The 18,838-nt window shown below is 42.3% G+C and overlaps 1 protein-coding gene across 2 annotated transcripts in view; it reads left to right on the forward strand.

The window, feature by feature from the left end:
* Window positions 1-584: 584 nt before the first annotated feature.
* Window positions 585-18,838, forward strand: part of RABGEF1 (RAB guanine nucleotide exchange factor 1) — a 65,580-nt gene continuing 47,326 nt past the window's right edge. For both annotated transcript variants that reach the window (XM_079799761.1, XM_079799762.1), the window contains exon 1: window positions 585-702. The gene's annotated coding sequence lies outside the window, so the exon portion shown is untranslated. The remainder of the gene's footprint in view (window positions 703-18,838) is intronic.

Consider the following 18,838-nt stretch of genomic DNA (forward strand, 5'->3'; position numbering starts at 1 on the left):
TCTATGACTCGACCATTACTACTGTGTGATACTGGATAACTTATTTAACTTTTGATTTCACTTATGCTCAGGTATTAAAAAACGGCTTCTGGATCAACCAATCTCTTTAAGAACACTTTTAAAATCCTAAGGTCCGTGAAGGGATGGGATTCCTTCGTTTTTCAGGCGGCCTCATATCCCTCATATCCTATGGGTTGGCAACAGTCTTCTGATCCGATGACTCCTCTCCCGCCTCCTATCCCACGCCCAGGGCCGGACAGCACCTAAGGGGCAGTCGCCCTCACGCTATTGCGAGTCGGATCCCAAAAGCAAGGACAGAGGAAAAGACAGAGTAAGGCCGCCTTCTCCGCCGGCTCCCGAGCGCTCCAGGTCGGCGCTCCAGAGCGAGCGCTCCAGGCCGCCGCCCCCCTGATGCCCTCCGGCTCGGTTGGTACTGCCAGGATGTCACTGACGCCGGGCCTGGGACTCGCTCCACCCAGCGCAGATCCCAGGGGAACTAGCAGGGGCATCCTCCCACCTCAAGTCCTGGGCCCCGGAAGTGACGTCTGTGCGTGCGTGCGTGACGCGCGCTCGCGGCGCCGGGGGCGGGGCCTGAGAGAGGGTGGGCCGGTGTGAGGGCGGGTTGTGGACTGGCGGGGCCGGGACCCACTCGATCGACGCGGGGAGAGCGGCGGTCTCGACGCCGGTGGATCCGCAAACGAGGTACGGAGCTGACGGAAGGGGGCCGAGGACAGCGCTGCTCTCCGCTCCGGGCAGTGGGGCGGCGCGCCGTCCGGGCTGGAGCCGCTGGGTCGTTGGTCCGTGCGGTCCACTCGGCCGGGGCCGGTTCGGAGCCTCCTGTCCTCCTCCGTCCCAACCCGGGGCCCTGGCCGTCCCCCTTAATAACCCTCTCGGTGCTCAGTCTACCCGTGTCAGGCTCTGGTCGCCAAGTTCTCCACGGCCCAACCCAGCTCCGACGGGCAGACGCTTATTTCCTGGCCGCCTCCTGCCACCGGCCATCCCCCGGCGGGATGGCTTCCCTCTGGCCGGCGCCCTCCTCACTGTCCAGTCCGCGGAGTCCAAAGGGACACCTGTCGTGGCGGCCCGCCGGGTCCTGCCCTGGGACCCTCGGGCACTTTGCTGGATGAAAAGCTCGGCCCCACCTCGCAGGCTGGCCTTGGCAGGGAGCCGGGCTTCCCGAGCCCGCGTCGTTCTCGGGGAGGGACACGTCCCGGAGCTGGGAGGGTGCTGTCTGTCGTGGTGCGGAGACTTGAAGACGGGTCCAAACTTTGGCCCGGTGGCTGAGGACCCGGAGCTAGGAGCAGAAGTCCCTGCTGCCCAGCCGTCTAGGAGGAGAGCAGAGGTGATGCCCATTACGGAAGTTGAGTAGAGAGGGAGGGAGGGACCCGGCCGCTTTAGAGCGTAGGTCACCGACCGCGGGGTGGTGTCTCAGCGCCGGGACCGGGCGGGCCGGCGGCTGGGAATGTGTCCGTGGGCGGTGGTGGGCTCCTAGAGAGTAAATGTGGAAATTTGCCAGTACGAGCTTACAGCATCACCTGGGAAGTAGTCTTGTCTCTTCTTTTTTCTTTCCTTTCCTTCCTTTTTTCCTTTCTTTTTTCCTTCCTTTTTTCCTTCCTTCCTTCCTTCCTTCCTTTTTTCCTTTTTTCCTTCCTTCCTTCCTTCCTTCCTTCCTTCCTTCCTTCCTTCCTTCCTTCCTTCCTTCCTTCCTTCCTTCCTTCCTTCCTTCGGAGCTGAAGAGTTGTTTCGGATTTTGAGATAAAAAAATAATTGTGCTGCTTTCTGTAAACCTAAAACTGCTTGAAGTCTATTAAGTAAAATAGTTGTATCAAGAAAGCTTGCAGAGGTACAAGATCTGATTGTATAACGTTAACTTAAGTTACTGGTTCTTATATATCGAATAATGAGAAGTGTTCAGGATTTTTACTGACCTTGGAAACAATTATGTTTCTTCTCTCTAGAACTTAGCCAGTTTAGGAGGGAGGGAGGAAGGGGAAGAGAGGAAAGAAAGAGAGAGAGAGAAAAGACACTTTGAATACAAGGTGGTAAGTAGCGGGAGTTAAGATAGAGCACCCTAAGTGGCTCCCCTCATCCCGAGTGACTGCAGATGTGGAGGGTGGAGAACGGTATCAGGGAATACCTTTTCCGGAGTATCATGAAGAATGAGTAACATTCAGACTGACAAAGTGTTGTGGGAATTTTAGGGGTAGGTGGGAATGTGGGGGTGGAGCAACTAATGGAGAAGAGGCCAATAACTACTTGGAGGTGGTCTTTGAAAAGTAAAAAAGTGCAGGGCAGATAGGGACAGAGATGCTGGAACCGGGTCTTTTAGCTGATGATGACAGAACCAGGGGAGGGATTTAGGGAGGATTATAGTGAGGTTAAAAAGGAGTTTTATGTAGATCTTAACACACAGGCTGCTATATGGTTGATGAGGATTGTGCCCAATAGTGTTTGCTTATGTGCCATCTTTTCTGCTCATTAAATGTTTGCATTGTATATTTATTTACTAATTGTTTCTTTGTGTATGAGTGACTGATCCCTGCTAATTTTTAAACTTCTATAAACAGGAATTCTGCTTTTACCTCTTACCATTCTAATCCAAGTTGGGCATTCACAAATGCTACTTGACTACCTGCTAACTTGATGAGAATTCATTGCTTTCTGATATTTTTCAGTGGAAAAAAAAATTCAGTCAGTACTTTATTTTTTTTTAAATGTTTTTTTCTAGCCCTGACGGGTTTGGCTCAGTGGATAGAGCATCGACCTGCGGACTCGAGGGTCCCAGGTTCGATTCCAGTCAAGGGCATGTACCTTGGTTGCAGGCACATCCCCAGTGGGGAGTGTGCAGGAGGCAGCTGATCGATGTTTCTTCTCTCATCGATGTTTCTGACTCTCTATCCCTCTCCCTTCCTCTCTGTAAAAAATCAATAAAATATATATTAAATAAATAAATAAATAAAAATAAAAATGTTTTTTCTAGTACTTAACTTACTTTAATATCTACATACAGAAGAACTAAGATCCTATTTGATTTACTGTTATAGTCTTTGGCTAGAGACATCGCATTTCAGTCTTGACAGTGTGAGTTTAATTTTTGGCATGTGTGTTTTTATTGGTTGCAAAGGAAGCATCTCTGGCAGAGATTACCCATTCCTAAAATGTAGGCAATACCTGTGTAATAATAACACCTGTCTATTCTGTGACTCAGAATAGAAATGCTATTAAGTGGCTTCTTAACCCATAAATAAAGTCATCACACTAAAAATAAGTTTCACAATAGAGGTCAAACATTTTGGAAGTCTTATTAAATGCTCATTTTTTTCATAAAGCATTATAGAGACATTATGTTGTTTCATATGACTGAAATATCTTGATATAAGCTAGACTATTGTTGAAAAAACAGGATAAACAACAATTGCTTTATTTTTATCCTACTTAATATTATGTAACTCATATTTTATCTATTTGATATTTGGGAAAGGCTAAAATGCTTTCAGAAAAGGCTGCATTTATGGTGCTGCTTTCAAATTACTCAGTGAGATTCCTGTTTTTGATGAAAGTTGCTGTTGGGTTAGAAAGTTGCTGACTAGCAAGTCTAGTCAGTTCCCATTCAGAATAAATACTCTGTAATATTTATTGTATAGAACATTTTTTTCATTTTTCTGATAGCCGAAGAATTGTAATTATAATTAATTAATTAGATACATATGTGAGTCAGAAGTTATCAGAATGACAAGTATGAGTTCATGAATGGGTAAATTTTTACACACTAAGAGAGTATTTTTGTTCTTGATTCTCACCTGAGCTTATATTTCCTATTGATTTTTAGAGAGAGTGGAAGAGAGGAAGGGGAAGAAAAAGAGAGGGGCGAGGGAGAGAGAAACATCCATGTGAGAGAGATAATTCAATTGATTGCCTCCCTCATGCCCTGACTGGGAACAGGGAAGGAACCTGCAACCCAGGTATGTGCCCTTGACCAGGAATTTGAACCCACTATTCTTTGAGGCCAATGCTTTACCACTGAGCCACACCAGCCAGGGCCACATTAAGAGAGTCTTAAGCTTTTTATTTTCTTTAAATGACAGCAAGGAGATTGCTGACATCTCTGAAGCAGGCACTTAGCCAGAGCCTTTAGGCCTCTAAATTCTGTGCTGTCTCACGTTAAGGAATGGTTGGCAGGATCCTCTATGCTAGGCACAGGGCAACTTAAGAGTTATAAAAAAATTTTGTGAATCATTTCTGAAGCAAGTCTGGTCAGTTCCCATTCAGAATAAATACTCAGTTGTAATTACATTTATGAGGATTTGGTCTGTATTTGCTTGCTTTTTTTAAAAAAAAAAAGTATTACTGATATATATATTTAAAATATATATATATATATATATATATATATATATATATATATATATATATTACTGATTTCAGAGAGGAAGAGAGAGAGAGAGAGAGAGAGAGAGAGAGAGAGAGAGAGAGAGAGAGAAACACCAATGGTTGAGCATGGAACCCGGGCATGTGCCTTGACTAGGAATTGAACTGTGACCTCCTAGTTCCGTGGTCGGCAAACTGCAGCTCTTTGGCCCCTTGAGTGTGGCTCTTCCATAAAATACCACGGCCTGGGCAAGTCTATTTTGAAGAAGTGGCGTTAGAAGAAGTTTAAGTTTAAAAAATTTGGCTTTCAAAAGAAATTTCAATCGTTGTACTGTTGATATTTGGCTCTGTTGCCTAATGAGTTTGCTGACCACTGTCCTAGTTCATAGGTCGATGCTCAACCCCTGAGCCACGCTGGCTGGGCGATTTGGTCTGTATTTTAAAGTTAAAAAAAAATGACTTTGGGGGATTTTTACACAGGGATATATTTATAATTTTCTGTGTGCCCCAAAGTTAAAAATACATAATGAAAGTGTTTTATTTCTGTATTTCCTCCGTTGTTAGAATTTCCTAATATAATATTTGCTAAAACATATTTTTTTTCTTTTGGAGCACAAAAAAGGTAATGCCTTTAGAAGTTGAATTTATACAATGTTTGTTAATGGAAGAGAATATTTTATTGTTTTTTAAGAGGAGCATATTTACTTATCTCCCATCTTGTTCCAGAATGGACTCATAATGACTTATAAAGATACATACAACATATTGTTGGTAACATACAAAAATCAGGGGTGATGAATTCAGGACTAAGGGAGAAAACTTAAGATGGAAACAGGAATAAGATCTGAACACAAACGATATGGCCTGAACTTGTAAGTATTTGTATTAACAGTTAGAGGATCAGAAATTTAATTCTGCTTTTTAGTAGCCAGTTCAGAGAGAAATACAGGGTGGAACAAAAGTAGGTTTACAATTGTGAGTATGCAAAACACAGTTTATTTGTGTATAGCTACGTATTATTTTTCGTACGAACAACTGTAAACCTACTTTTGCTTGACCCTGCGTAATCAGTTATGGTTCAGTGACCATAAGAGAAAAAAAAAACAAAAAACAATTTCTTCCTTAGCATTCCCAAAGGCTCCTATTGAGAATTTCAACTACATTCTTAGCTAAATACAACATGCATCTCAAAGGACTGTGCTGTGTATTACTTTGTTTTCTATTTTTTAATTAAAATTTTTTTTATTACTTTGTTTTCTAGTAAAATTCCTCATGTCTCCTTGTGTAGGTTGATGATATAACCTCAAAACACAATTCAGTAAAAGCAGTTTCAGTGCTGGCAAAATAATGTGATCTGAGTACTTTTATCTCTAGACTGATTTAATTTAAGAACCTATTTTAGATTATCTAGATAAGTAGATGGGGATCAAACATTCCTCAGGTTACCTTCCATAAATATCTTGTTTCTCAGTGGAGCTTTTGTTAAGAATTTATCAGCAGTGGGGTTAGATTTGTGCTTCCTGACAAGTTTTTTGAATACATCAATGTTTTATGCTGTTGGTTAATCACAGAGCCATATTTTTAGCAGGCATGCTTTATCATGGGGGTGAGGGCGGTATGAAAATGGAGGAGTCTGGCAAGGACAAATATTGAAATGAAAATCACTTAACCTCCACACAGAGATGGGCTGAGGGGAATTCCATACAACAGACCCAAGATTCATTTCTGGAAGTAGGTTTGGGGTGTTAGCTCTGGCACAGACAGCATTGACTTGAAAAGTCCTGGCATATAATTTATTTCTAAGAAGGAAACAGATCCATTCATCGTAGATGGAGTGTTCAGTAGATTAATATATCTGTATTTTACATCAGCTAAAAAGTTGCTCTTTTCAATAATAATAGTTCAGATTTATCCCGTGCTAGCATGAGCCCAGCACCGTGTTAATAATAAACTCTTTATGCGCACTATCTTGCTCCTTTCCCCTCCTTCCTTCCTAAAAGAAAATATAAACAAATGTGACTCATAGCAGTAATTTGTTCAAGGTCATGCAAGAGATGATACTTAAACTCAGGCAGTCGGGCTGACTCAATGGTCTGCGCCTATCTATGACTTTACTAACCTGAGATGGACTAGCCTGGGCCTCCTAGATGGGGCTGACCCATATGGTAAATAGAAGTAAACACATTGGCAAGTGTCAGAACCGACCATTACAAAAGGGCCTTGAACGGTTCTGGATCTTCCCATCCAGAAAATGGGCTGGGAGCTACAAGTTCAGGGCATTTGGCCAAGGTTTGTAAAGATAAAGAAAAAAATGTACCTTCCAGGCATCCATGAGATTAGGAAAACCACAATGATAGTGTGCCATTCTAGAAAAAGAAGTTTGTATTTATATATTAGAGAAAAATTTTAGCTGGTGACCTCACTGCTATGATTTGGTATGAATTTAGGTTATCTTTTTGTAGTGACATTGCTAGGTGTATGTGTTTGTTTTAAATATATATTCTTTGATGTCAGAGAGGAAGGGAGAGGGAGAAACATCAATGAAGAGAGAGAATCATTGATAGCCTGCCTCCTGTACGCCCCCTACTGGGGATGGAGCCCGCAACCCGAGTATGTGCTCTGACAGGAATCGAACTGGGACCACCTGGTTCATAGGTTGAAGCTCAACCACTGAGCCACGCCAGCTGGGCTGTGTTCTTAAATATCATTCTGTGTTTTATTAGGAATTCTATTGCATTAGAGTTGTACAGATAAGTAAACCGTTATTTATTGTGAGTTTTTATATGAGACTATTCCAGGTAATTCCAGATCATTTTATTTTGAGGTATTACAGTTCCTACAGAGAACACCCGTATTCATCCTTAATCAGTAAACAATGTGTGGAACTTTCCTTGCCTAAATATAGTTATGTAACATAGCAATTCCTTAATTGCATTTCCATAGAGCTTTTGACATTGTTTCTTAAATGTGTTCCTGAAAAAAAAAAATGGGCTAGTGACCAAAGTTTTGAATAGGATATTATAAGAAGATGCAAATTAAAAAATATGAAAACATGTCCTAGCTGGTTTGGCTCAGTGAATGGATTGTTGGCCCGTGGAATGAAGGGTCCCGGGTTCGATTCTGGTCAAGGGTATGTCCCTTGGTTGCAGACTCAATCCCTGGCCCTGGTGTGGGGGAGGGGCATGTGGATGGCAACCAATCGATGTGTCTCTCATACCAATGTTTCTCACTCAGCCAGCATGGCTCAGTGGTTGAGTGTCGACCTATGAACCAGGAGGTCACAGTTTGATTAGGGCCCACCCTAATCCAGTATAACCTCATTTTAACTAATTACATCTGCAAAGATCCTATTTCCAAATCAGGCCACATTCACAGTGTTCAGGTTCAATCTATTTTTTCGGGGAGAGACAATTCAACCGACAACATGAGATGGTGTTAGCAGCCTTTGAAAGTTTCTGCAGTTTAATTGGATTAAAATTTTGTTAAACACAGGGCACCTCTCAAAAACCTAAAACATAATGCAAATATTTATTTGAGCTATCTAACAAATCTGAATAAATATATGTTCAATCCAGGCTATTGCTTTTTGTTTTTCCTATCTCAGAGAGATGTGTGTCACTTTGTCCAGCCACAGCAATCGGCTAAGGATGAAATGGCTGTAGCAAAGCTAAAACTAAGATGTAACTTAAAAAAAATTATGTTGAAACCACTTTATATATTGCAGTTTGTTGTTCCTTTAAGTGGAGTCAGAAGATAATGTTTGGTCATAAAATTATTGAATAAATAGACCAGTTGGGGGATTGGCAGTGCTTCTGTGGAAGAAAGGGTAGCACATGGTTGACGTAGACTAATGCAGCCAGGTTATTTTGCATGTAATTTTGAGTTATTAGCCTGAAATATGGCATGCTCAGATTAGAGTTATAATTTTACTTAATTTGAAGACAAGGGTTTGATTTAGAACAATAGAAAGTTGTTGTCTAGAACTCATTCCTTAAGAATGCTGCTCTGCTGGTTCAGCTCATTCCAGCAGTTAATAAACTCTACATTCTATTCCAGGGTTTCATTATCATTTGGAATTATTTGGACAGGCTAGTGTTTGGATACTTTGTTTTGTTATATTTAAAATTGGAACTTTGCCATTGATATTCTGCATGAGGTTCACATTCATTTGCAATGTATTAAATGATATGAAAGTTGGTGAAACTTGGGTACAGATTTGAAACACTGTCTTTTTTAATTTTTTATTTATTTTTATTTTTTATCCTCACCTGAGAGAGAGAAACATAGATGTGAGAGAGAAACATCGATTGGTTGCCTCTGATACGAACCCCAACCGACCGGGGGTCAAACCTGCAACCTAGGTATGTGCCCTGACTAGGGATCAAACCCGAGACCTTTCAGTTTATAAGACTATGGTCCAACCAAGCTACACTGGCCACTGCTGAAACACTTAGTCTTTGATTCAAGCTATGGTGTCTTCATAACATAAAGTCAAGGACTAAAAGAGCACCTATAAAAAGGAAAAAGGACGACATAGAAAAATGAGCAAAGAACATGAAGAGTGTTATTCTTCAAGGAAAATATACTAATGGCCGATAAATATCTATAAAGATGGTTAGCCTTCTTAAGGAAATGCATATTAAAACAATAAATGATTTTTTTTTTGCTTTTCAGATTGGCAAAAATTAAAGGTTAATAATCCAGTGTTTATGACTTTGTGGAAAAGTAGATTCTTTCATACACTGTAGGGTGGGAATGTAAATAGATATAATCTTTTTGTGAGGCCAGTTTGGTAGTATATATCAAAATTTAAAATGCACAAACCACCCTGGCCAGTGTGGCTCTGTTGGTTGAACATCACCCCATGCCATGAAAGGTCCCTGGTTTGATTCCTGGTCCCAGGTTGCCAGTTCAATTCCCAGTCAGGTTGCATGCAGGAGGCAACCAGTCCATGCTTCTCACGCACATTGATGTTTCTCTCTCTCCATTCCTCTCTCTCTAAAATCAATTTAAAAAATAAAGTAAAATATAATGCACAAACTCTTTGACATTTCATTTCTGTTTCTAGGAAGCTATTTTCATTTTGTGAATGGTCTGTTCCTATCTTTATCCTGTATTCAGAGATTTATAAATCATCATTATTAACATAATTTCTAAGTATGATCAAATTCTTCATTGTCCTATTAAAATATTTTTTTAGTCTCTTACTTGCTTTTTAAAAAAATTATGTTTTTATTGATCTTAGAGAGAGGGGGGAAGGAAGAGGGAGAGAGAGAGATAGAAATATCAATGAGAGAAACATCATCAATCCGCTGTCTCCTGCACAACCCCCTACTGGGGACCCAGCCCACAGCCTGGGCATGTGCCCTGACCTAGAATCAAACTGGTGACCTCTTGGTACATGGGATGGCACTCAATCCACTTAGCCACATGGCTGAGCTTGCTTTTCTATTTTGGTTCTAAGTGGGGCCTTTTAAAAATTAGATAGAAATTTCAATTTATCTGTTCAAATCTGTTTTCTTTCTGATTTCTACTGTAGCATGTAAGCTTAGATAGACCTCTTCTCTTTAGAAGTTGCATGGCCCAACTGGCATGGCTCAGTGGTTGAGTGTCGACCTATGAACCAGGAGGTCATGGTTTGATTCCTGTCAGGGCACATGCTCCGGTTGCAGGCTCGGGTTTCAGGCTCGATCCCAGTGTGGGGCTTGCAGGAGGCGGCCAATCAATGATTCTCTCTCATCATTGACGTTTCTATCTCTCTCTTCCTCTCCTTTCCTCTCTGAAATCAATTTAAAAAGTTGCATAAATACTTGATTTTAGTTTTTTTTTAATTTTTTCATTTGTCTTTAAAAATTTTAACTCTTTAAGATACCTGTAATTAATTTGGGGGCTACCAGATTACTGGCCAGGTTATTCCAACACGGTTTATTGAAAATTCTCCCCTTCTCCTCCTTTCTCTAATATTAAATTATTTTGTATATTATGTTAGCATTTGTATTTTGTATATTATGTTAGCATTTGGGTCAGTTTGTTGTATAGTGATTTGCCAGTTTTGTTGCTAAGTTCGCAGTATTTTTTTTATATATGTTTTATTAATTTTTACACAGGGGAAGGGAGAGGGCTAGAGAATTAGAAACATTGATGAGAGAAAAACATCGATCAGCTGCCTCCAGCACAACCCTACTGGGGATTGAGCCTGCAATCAAGGTACATGCCCTTGACCGGAATCTAACCCGGGACCCTTCAGTCCGAGGCTGACACTCTATTCACTGAACCAATCCGGCTAGGGCTTGCAGTACTTTTTAAAAAATATTTTTATTGATTTCAGAGAGGAGGAGAGGGGGAGACAGAAACATCAATGATGAGAGAGAATCATTGATGGGCTGCCTCCTGCACGCCCCCTACTGGGGATCGAGCCCGCAATCCAGGCAAGTGCCCTGACAGGGTAGTAAATCTTTACCTCCTGGTTCATAGGTCTACATTCAACCGTGGAGCCACATTGGCCAGGCTGAGTTCACAGCATTTTAACTACAATAGTTTGAAGAAAATTCAAATCAATAAGTTAAATTAATTTAGAAAAAATCTTGCTGATGAGATGTGGAATAATTTTGTCAAGTTCAAAAAAGTCTTGGATTTTTGTTGTCATTTGCAATAAACTTAGAAATTTTGAAGCATGTGTCATTTTTATAATATTTAATTTTCTCATTCTGTATCTTAGTGTATGCCTTACCAACTACTTAAACCTTTTTTATATCTCAGTATTTTTGTGTAGCTCACATAATTTTTTTTATTAAAATATTTCCTGGTTGTTTTTACATTTTGATACTATTGTGAATGAGACCTCTTTTTATATTTTCCTAATTTGGTAGGCTATTATGAGTTCTGTAAATTTCATGTACACATATTTAGCTTGTTTCACATAAACAAATTCTTTTGTGAAACTTTAAAATGAATTAATTCTTCAGTGTTCATAGTGTTTTAATTTCTTCAGGCATAGATACAGAGTTATGTCTTTCATACTAGACAGTAAGCGCCATGGAGATCTTTTTGTTTATCTTTACATTTTCCATGTGTCTTTTTTTTAAATTAAAATTCTTTATTGTTGAAAATATTACCTATGTCTCCTTTTTCCCCCATTGACCTCTCCCTGACTGCTCCTGCCCCCCAGCATATGCCCTCGCTCACCTACTGTCTGTGTCCATTGGTTAAGCTTATATGCATGCATACACGTCCTCTGGTTGATCTCTTAACCTCCCCATCCACCCCCGCCTTCCCTCTGAGGTTTGACATTCTGTTCGATGGATCTATTTTCGTTCATTAGTTTATGTTGTTTATGATATTCCACAAATGAGTGAGATCATGTGATATTTATCTTTCTCCAACTGGCTTATTTTGCTTAGCATAGTGCTCTCCAGGTCCATCCATGCTGTTGCAAATGGTAAGAGTTCTTTCTTTTTTTCAGCCATGTAGTATTCCATTGTGTAGATGTACCACAGTTTTCTAATCCACTCATCTGCTGATGAGCACTTAGGCTGTTTCCAAATCTTAGCTATTGTAAATTGTGCATCTATGAACATAGGGGTGCATATATTCTTTCTGATGGGTGTTTCTGATTTCTTGGGGTATCTAATAAAAGAAGAATATGCAAATTGACCGTCACTTCACAATAAAGATGGCAGCACCCACAACCAATAAGGAGGGAATGTGCAAATTGACACGACAAAGATGGTGGCGGCCGGAGCAGAGTGGGCGAGGGGGGCCTTGGCTTCCTCCGTCACCCCAGCGACCGAGGAAGCCAAGCCGGCTGGAGCGCGCACGTGCTGGGGGCTTGGCTTCCTTGGTCGCAGGGACAGCCACCGTGCTGGGCCAGATTGACGTCCTCCTGGCTGCGCCACAGGGGTTTGCGGATCTGAGCAGCCGCAGGCCTCCGGTGCATGCATCCTTTCCCCTTCCTCCCCTCCCCCCAGGCGTACGAACGTCCCCCAGCGTGCTGTCACCCACGTGCGCCTGCAACAGTCCCAGACCATGGTGCACGCAAGCCCCCCCAACCCCCCGCTCCTCCACCACACTTCCATCAAACCCAGCATGCCTATGATCCCCACAAGACGTGCGCACATCCCCTCTGGCACACTCACGTCCTTTGGAGAGTGTCTGGGTGTTCTGGGTGCTGGGGGTGGGTGCCTGTGAGATGACAGTGAGAGGGCGGAGTGGTGACGCCCTGTTCCTGCGGAGGCCAGTGCAGCGACAAGATCACCTCCGCGGGGCTAATGCAGGTGCTGAGGCGGGAGCAGGTGTGGACAGACACACCTGGTGGGCGCGGGCGGCCCTCGCTGAGGTGCCTTTGGTCAGCGTTCAAGATCGGGAACCCAGTGGAGGTGAAGAGTTCCGTCCTCTCAGTGAAACGGTGGGATAGTCGGGGCAACTGCAGAGGAGGAATGAGCACTTTGGGTGCCGGCACCCATGAGCGAAGGCTGCCCTGACTGAGCCTCACTTTCTTGGGGCCTAGCGCACTCCTGCTGGGCAGCGGGTGACAGGACGAGCTTTTCCGAGTTAATGAGAGAAAACATTGATTTTCCCGCTGCCCGTGAAGGTGGAAAGTGCAATGGGGAGACATGCGGGGAGTGAGCGAGATTCCCTGTCTGGGGATTCCAAATCCGCCATTGGTTCCTTTCACCGCTGACTAGAGATATACAGGATGTGCCCCCAAAATGTATACACACTTTGAATACCTACTAATTCCAATGGGTGTAAGCATGAAAAGAAAGAAACAACAATGGAGCTGTCATCTGTTAAAAGGGCCGGCACAAACCGGCAGTCAGACATTCCCCGAGGAGTCCCAGATTGGAGAGGGTACACCGGGCCTCTAGTATTCTTAGAAGTGGGATTACTGGGTCAAATGGGAGTTCCATTTTTAGTTTTTTGAAGAAACTCCATACTGTTCTCCACAGTGGCTGTACCAGTCTGCATTCCTACCAGCAGTGTATGAGGTTCCTTTTTCTCCACATCCTTGCCAGCACTTGTCATTTGTTGAATTGTTGATGATAGCCATTCTGACAGGTGTGAGATGGTATCTCATTGTCATTTTGATTTGCATCTCTCGGATGATTAGTGACTTTGAGCATCTATAATAATAAAAGTGTAATATGCTAATTAGACCAGACCTCCTTCCGGACAACCTTCTGGATGAAGCCAGGGTTGTGAGGGAAGCCTGGGTCCCAGGTACCTGCCAGTGGCCAGAGGGAAGCCCAGGTCTCAGGTGCCAGAGGGAAGCTGGTGCTAGCAGCCAGGGGAAGGAAGGCCTTCTCTTGCATGAATTTTGTGCATCGGACCTCTAGTTTTTTCATATATCTCTTGGCCTTCTGTATGTCCACTTTTGAAAAGTGTCTATTTAGGTCCTTTGCCCATTTTTTGATTGGATTATTTATCTTCCTTTTGTTTATGAGTTCTCTTATGTCTTTCATACTAGACAGTAAGCACCATGGAGGTTTAAACTGCTTTACTTATACTAGAATTTGATTCCAAGTGCCTCTCATAGTGTACATTAGTATATAAATATTTGTTGAATAGATGAGTGACAGTTAGGGAAAGTACTACAAGAATTATAATGACTGTCTCTGGGTGATGTTTTTATTTTCTTTCTACTTTATTATCTACTTGTCCATATAGCTCTGGTTTTTCTTTTTTCTTTTTTTAAATATATTTTTATTGACTTCAGAGAGGAAGCGAGAGGGAGAGAGAGATAGAAACATCAATGATGAGAGAGAATCATTGATGGGCTACCTCTCCTGCACGCCTCCTACTGGGGATTGAGCCCGCAACCCAAGCATGTGCCCTTGACTGGAATCAAACCCGGTACCCTACAGTCTGCAGGCCGACGCTTTATCCACTGAGCCAAACCATCTATGGCTAGCTCTGGTTTTTCAAAGGATAAACATCTATATGTATATATAAGTGACCGGCCATCCGGCCAGTAGGTATGATGCACACTGACCACCAGGGGGCAGAAGCTCAATGCAGGAGCTGCCAAGTGACAGCAACTTTGCAGAGTGCCCTCTTGCACTCTGGGACCCCTTGGGGGTTGTCGGACTACTGGTTTCGCCCCGATCCCCGCAGGCCAGGCCGAGGGACCCCACCTACCAGAGGGACCCCACTCACTCCACAGACGCCATTTGAGCCCCAGCATCACCCCAGGTGCGGCTGGCTGGGGAGTGACCGTGGGAGTTTGGCTCCCGGGAGTGTCTGGCCCATCTCACCCAGTCCCGCCCCACCGGCCACCTTCTAATTATTTCCTTTCAATATGCACAAATCTGTGCACCAGGACTCTAGTTTTTTATTATAATTGGAAAGAAGCAAATTTAAGGAAAAAAAGTTTTATTTCTTAACTGAGGTCAAAGGATAGTTATCATTTTGGTAGAGTTGATTTGATGTTTCCTATAAATCCCAGGTGAGTTGCTTAGAGGAGTGATCTGTGACAACATGACATTGAACCCAAGAATAGGAGGAAAGCAGGACTCTCACAAGGAAGATAGTGAGAAGCTACTCAAATCCACATGATGGTATCTTCCCCCGCCCTCCCTTTTTTTTTTTTTAATGAGGTGAAGAATCTGGTTTGCATGCAGAGCCGTAAAGAAGAACACACACAGCTCTAGGCTTTGTATTCCTCTGACTCTTTTTAGTGTACTTCAGCCCACATTAAATCCTAGCCCTGGCGCAGAATTTACAGGAATTTCAACTATCTCAAATAGTTTTTTACTCTGTCCTCCTTAATGTGAGTGGGCCAATTGAATGATGCATTCTTAATGCCCAGGTTGCTCAATAAAAGCCTTGGAGTGTAGTGCTCAAACGGGAACTGGGTGTGTCTGTTCTACTTTTTCTCCTGGCTGCAGTGGTGACAGTATCTTGCCTCTGAAAGGTCTTTTCTGCCTAGGACAGTGGTCGGCAAACTGCGGCTCTCGAGCCACGTGCGGCTTTTTGGCCCCTTGAGTGTGGCTCTTCCACAAAATACCACGTGCGGGCGCACACGTACAGTGTGATTGAAACTTCGTGGCCCATGCGCAGAAGTCGGTTTTCGGCTCTCAAAAGAAATTTCAATCGTTGTACTGTTGATATTTGGCTCTGTTGACTAATGAGTTTGCCGACCACTGGCCTAGGAAAAACAGAATTGAGTCTCAACATTGATCTCCCTAACTGAAAAGTAAGCACTATGTAGCTCTGGTGCCTACTCTATATGTGGACTGTGCCTGCTTTGCCCCACTGAAACAGAGCTGTCATTACCACTACATAGCCTTTCAAATCATAACTTGCACTTTTGGTGGTTCACTTGCTTGCTTTGTTTTCCATACTGAGAAACAGAAATGATCTTATGATATATTTAACTGTCGATACACATTGGTTCAATCATAGGTGTTTATTTTTAAAATTTTATTGGAATTTTTAAAAACTTTAATTTGAGCCTGGCTGGCATGGCTCAGCGGTTGAGCATCAACCTATGAACCAGGAGGTCACAGGTTCAATTCCAGTCAGGGCACATGCCTGGGTTGAGGGCTCTATCCTCAGTGTGGAGCGTGCAGGAGGCAGCCCATGAATGATTCCCTCTCATCATTGATGTTTCTATCTGTCCCTCTCCCTTCCTCTCTGAAATCAATAAAAAATATTTAAAAAACAAACAAACAAACAAAAACTTTAATTTGAAATTACAGATTAACAGGAAGTTGCAAAGGAAGTGCAGAGAGGTACTGTGTACTCTTTATCCAGTTTCCCCTCAATGGTTACATCACACATAACTATTGTGCAATATCAAAACCAAGAAATTGACATCTATACAATGTGTGTGTATAGTTTTGTCATTTTATCACATGTCTAGATTCCTGTAACCACCACCATAGTCAAGATCCAGAACCATTCTATTACCAGTAAGGCCTCCCTCATGCCACACCTTTATAATCACAACCTTTGTCAGTAGTCTCCAAGACTTTCTCAGGTTTGTTAATTTGCTAGAAGTACTCCTGGCTATTTTTATTACAGTGAAATGATACCAAAAAAATGATCAATACAGGAAAATGGTAGAATTAGCAGAGTTTGGAGGATACCAGGTATGAACTTCTAGGAGGAGTCTTCTCTCAGTGGAGCTGTACAGGGTACATTAATTCTCCAGCAACAAACTGTAGCAACACGTGTGATGTGTTTCTGTTAGGGAACCTGACTTAAACTAGGATTCCAGGTTTTTTATTGGAGGCTGGTCACATAGGCATAAGTGCCTTCATGATTGACTACAGTTGCTATAACTTTGGGCCCCAGAAGGAAAGCAGGTATTCTCCATACATTACACTGTTTGCATAAACTGGTCTAGACAAGTTGGCACAGTGTGGTTCAAGGCTCAAAGCATAAAACACCCTTACCAGTTACATAAGGACACTCTTAATACCTCAGTGTCTAGGATCCGGCCAAGGGCCAATCACACAAGCATGCCCTTCTGAGAATGTACATGATTTGAGCAACTCAGGCCTGCTTAGCTACTTCTTTCATGCACACCTTTCCTTACCCTACCTTGTTAGAAACAGATAGGATATGGAGAAATTGTGCTGGGCCTAAGGTGGAGGTGAGAGTTGAGTAGGTTGGGGTAGCTACTACTTTAGATAGAGTGGCCAGGGAAGGCCTTTCTGAAAGTGTGACGTGAAAGCTGAGACCTAAATGATGAGAGAGAATCACCATATGAACAGCTAATAGCACAGCATTCTATGCATTAAAACACCTGTGCAAAGGTGACAGCAATGTAAAGGAGGCCTATAACAGTTTTCTGTTGTTGTCCTAACAAATTACCACAAACTTATTAGCAGCTTAAAACAACACCCACTTGCTATCTCAAAGTTCTGTGAATCAGAAATCCTGGCCAGCTCAGTTAGATCCTCTGTTAAGGATCTCCGGAGGTCAAAATTAAGGTGTAAGCCAGCCTGGACTTTTATCTGGAGGCTATGGGGAGAATCTGCTTCCAGACATACTCATGTTGGCAGAATTGAATTCCAAGTGATTACAGGACAGAATTCTTAATTTCTTTGCTGGCTGTCAGCTAGAGGTCATTCTCAGCTTCTAGAAGCCACCCACATGCCTGGGCTTATGGTTTCTCCACCTTCAAAGCCAACAGTAGTTCTCTGGCATCCCATTGTGCCCTCCTCTTCTGATTTTTATTTTAAAAACAATTTTATTGGGGTATAATTCACCCATTTAAACGACACAATTCAATAGCAGTCATCACTATGACCAACTGTAGAACATTTTCATCACCTCAAAAAGATTTCCAGACACTTTAACTATTTCCTTTACTCCCATCCTCTCCCCTTCAGTCCTAAGCAACCATTAATCTACTTTCTGTCTTTGTAGATTTCCTGTTCTGGACTTTCATATGAATGGGATCATATGACATATAGTCTTTTATGACTGGCTTCTTTCACTTAACATCACGTTTTCAAGGTTAATTGTGGCATGTATCGGTTCTTAATTCCTCTTTATGACTGAGTAATAACTACATTGTGTGATATACTGCATTTTGTTTTTCCATTCATCAGCTGATGGACATTTGGGTTGTTTCCACCTTTTGGCTATTATGGATAATGCTGCTATAAACATTCATGTACAACTTTCTGTGTAGATACAAGTTTTTGCTTCACTTGGGTAAATACCTTGAAGTGGAATTGCTGGGTCATATGGTAACTCTGTTCAATGGTTTGAGGAACTATCAGATGGTTTCCAAAAATGGCTGCACCATTTTACATTCCCACCAGCAGTGAATGGGGTTCTCATTTTTTCACATCCTTGTTAACACTTATTATTATCTGACTTTGTTATCCTACTGGATGTGAAGTGGTAGCTCATGGTTTTGACTTACATTTCCCTGATGATCAGTGAAGTGAAACATGCTTTCTTGTGTGCTTATTGACCATTTGTATATCTTCCTTGAGGAAGTGTCTATTCAGATCTTTTACCCATTAAAAAATCAGGTTATTGCCCTAACTGGTTTGGCTCAGTGGATAGAACGTTGGCCTGCAGACTGAAGGGTCCTAGGTTCGATTCCGGTCAAGGGCATGTACCTTGGTTGCGGGCACATCCCCAGTATGGGGTGTGCAGGAGGCAGCTGATCGGTGTTTCTCTCTCATCGATGTTTCTAACTCTCTATCCCCCTCCCTTCCTCTTTGTAAAAAAAAAATCAATAAAATATATATATTTTTTAAATAAGGTTATTTATCTTTTAAAATTGAGTTATAACAGTTCTTTATATTATATTTCTGTGCATAAGTTCTTTATCAGATATATGACTTGCAAATATTTTTTCCTATTCTGTGGGTTATCTTTTTACTTTTTAAAAAATTTTTTAGCCCTGGCCGGTTTGGCTCAGTGGATAGAGCGTCGGCCTGCGGACTCAGGGGTCCCGGGTTCGATTCCGGTCAAGGGCATGTACCTTGGTTGCGGGCACATC

The sequence above is a fragment of the Cnephaeus nilssonii genome, assembly GCF_951640355.1.
Source record: "Cnephaeus nilssonii genome assembly, chromosome: 2".
Classification (NCBI taxonomy): domain Eukaryota; kingdom Metazoa; phylum Chordata; class Mammalia; order Chiroptera; family Vespertilionidae; genus Cnephaeus; species Cnephaeus nilssonii.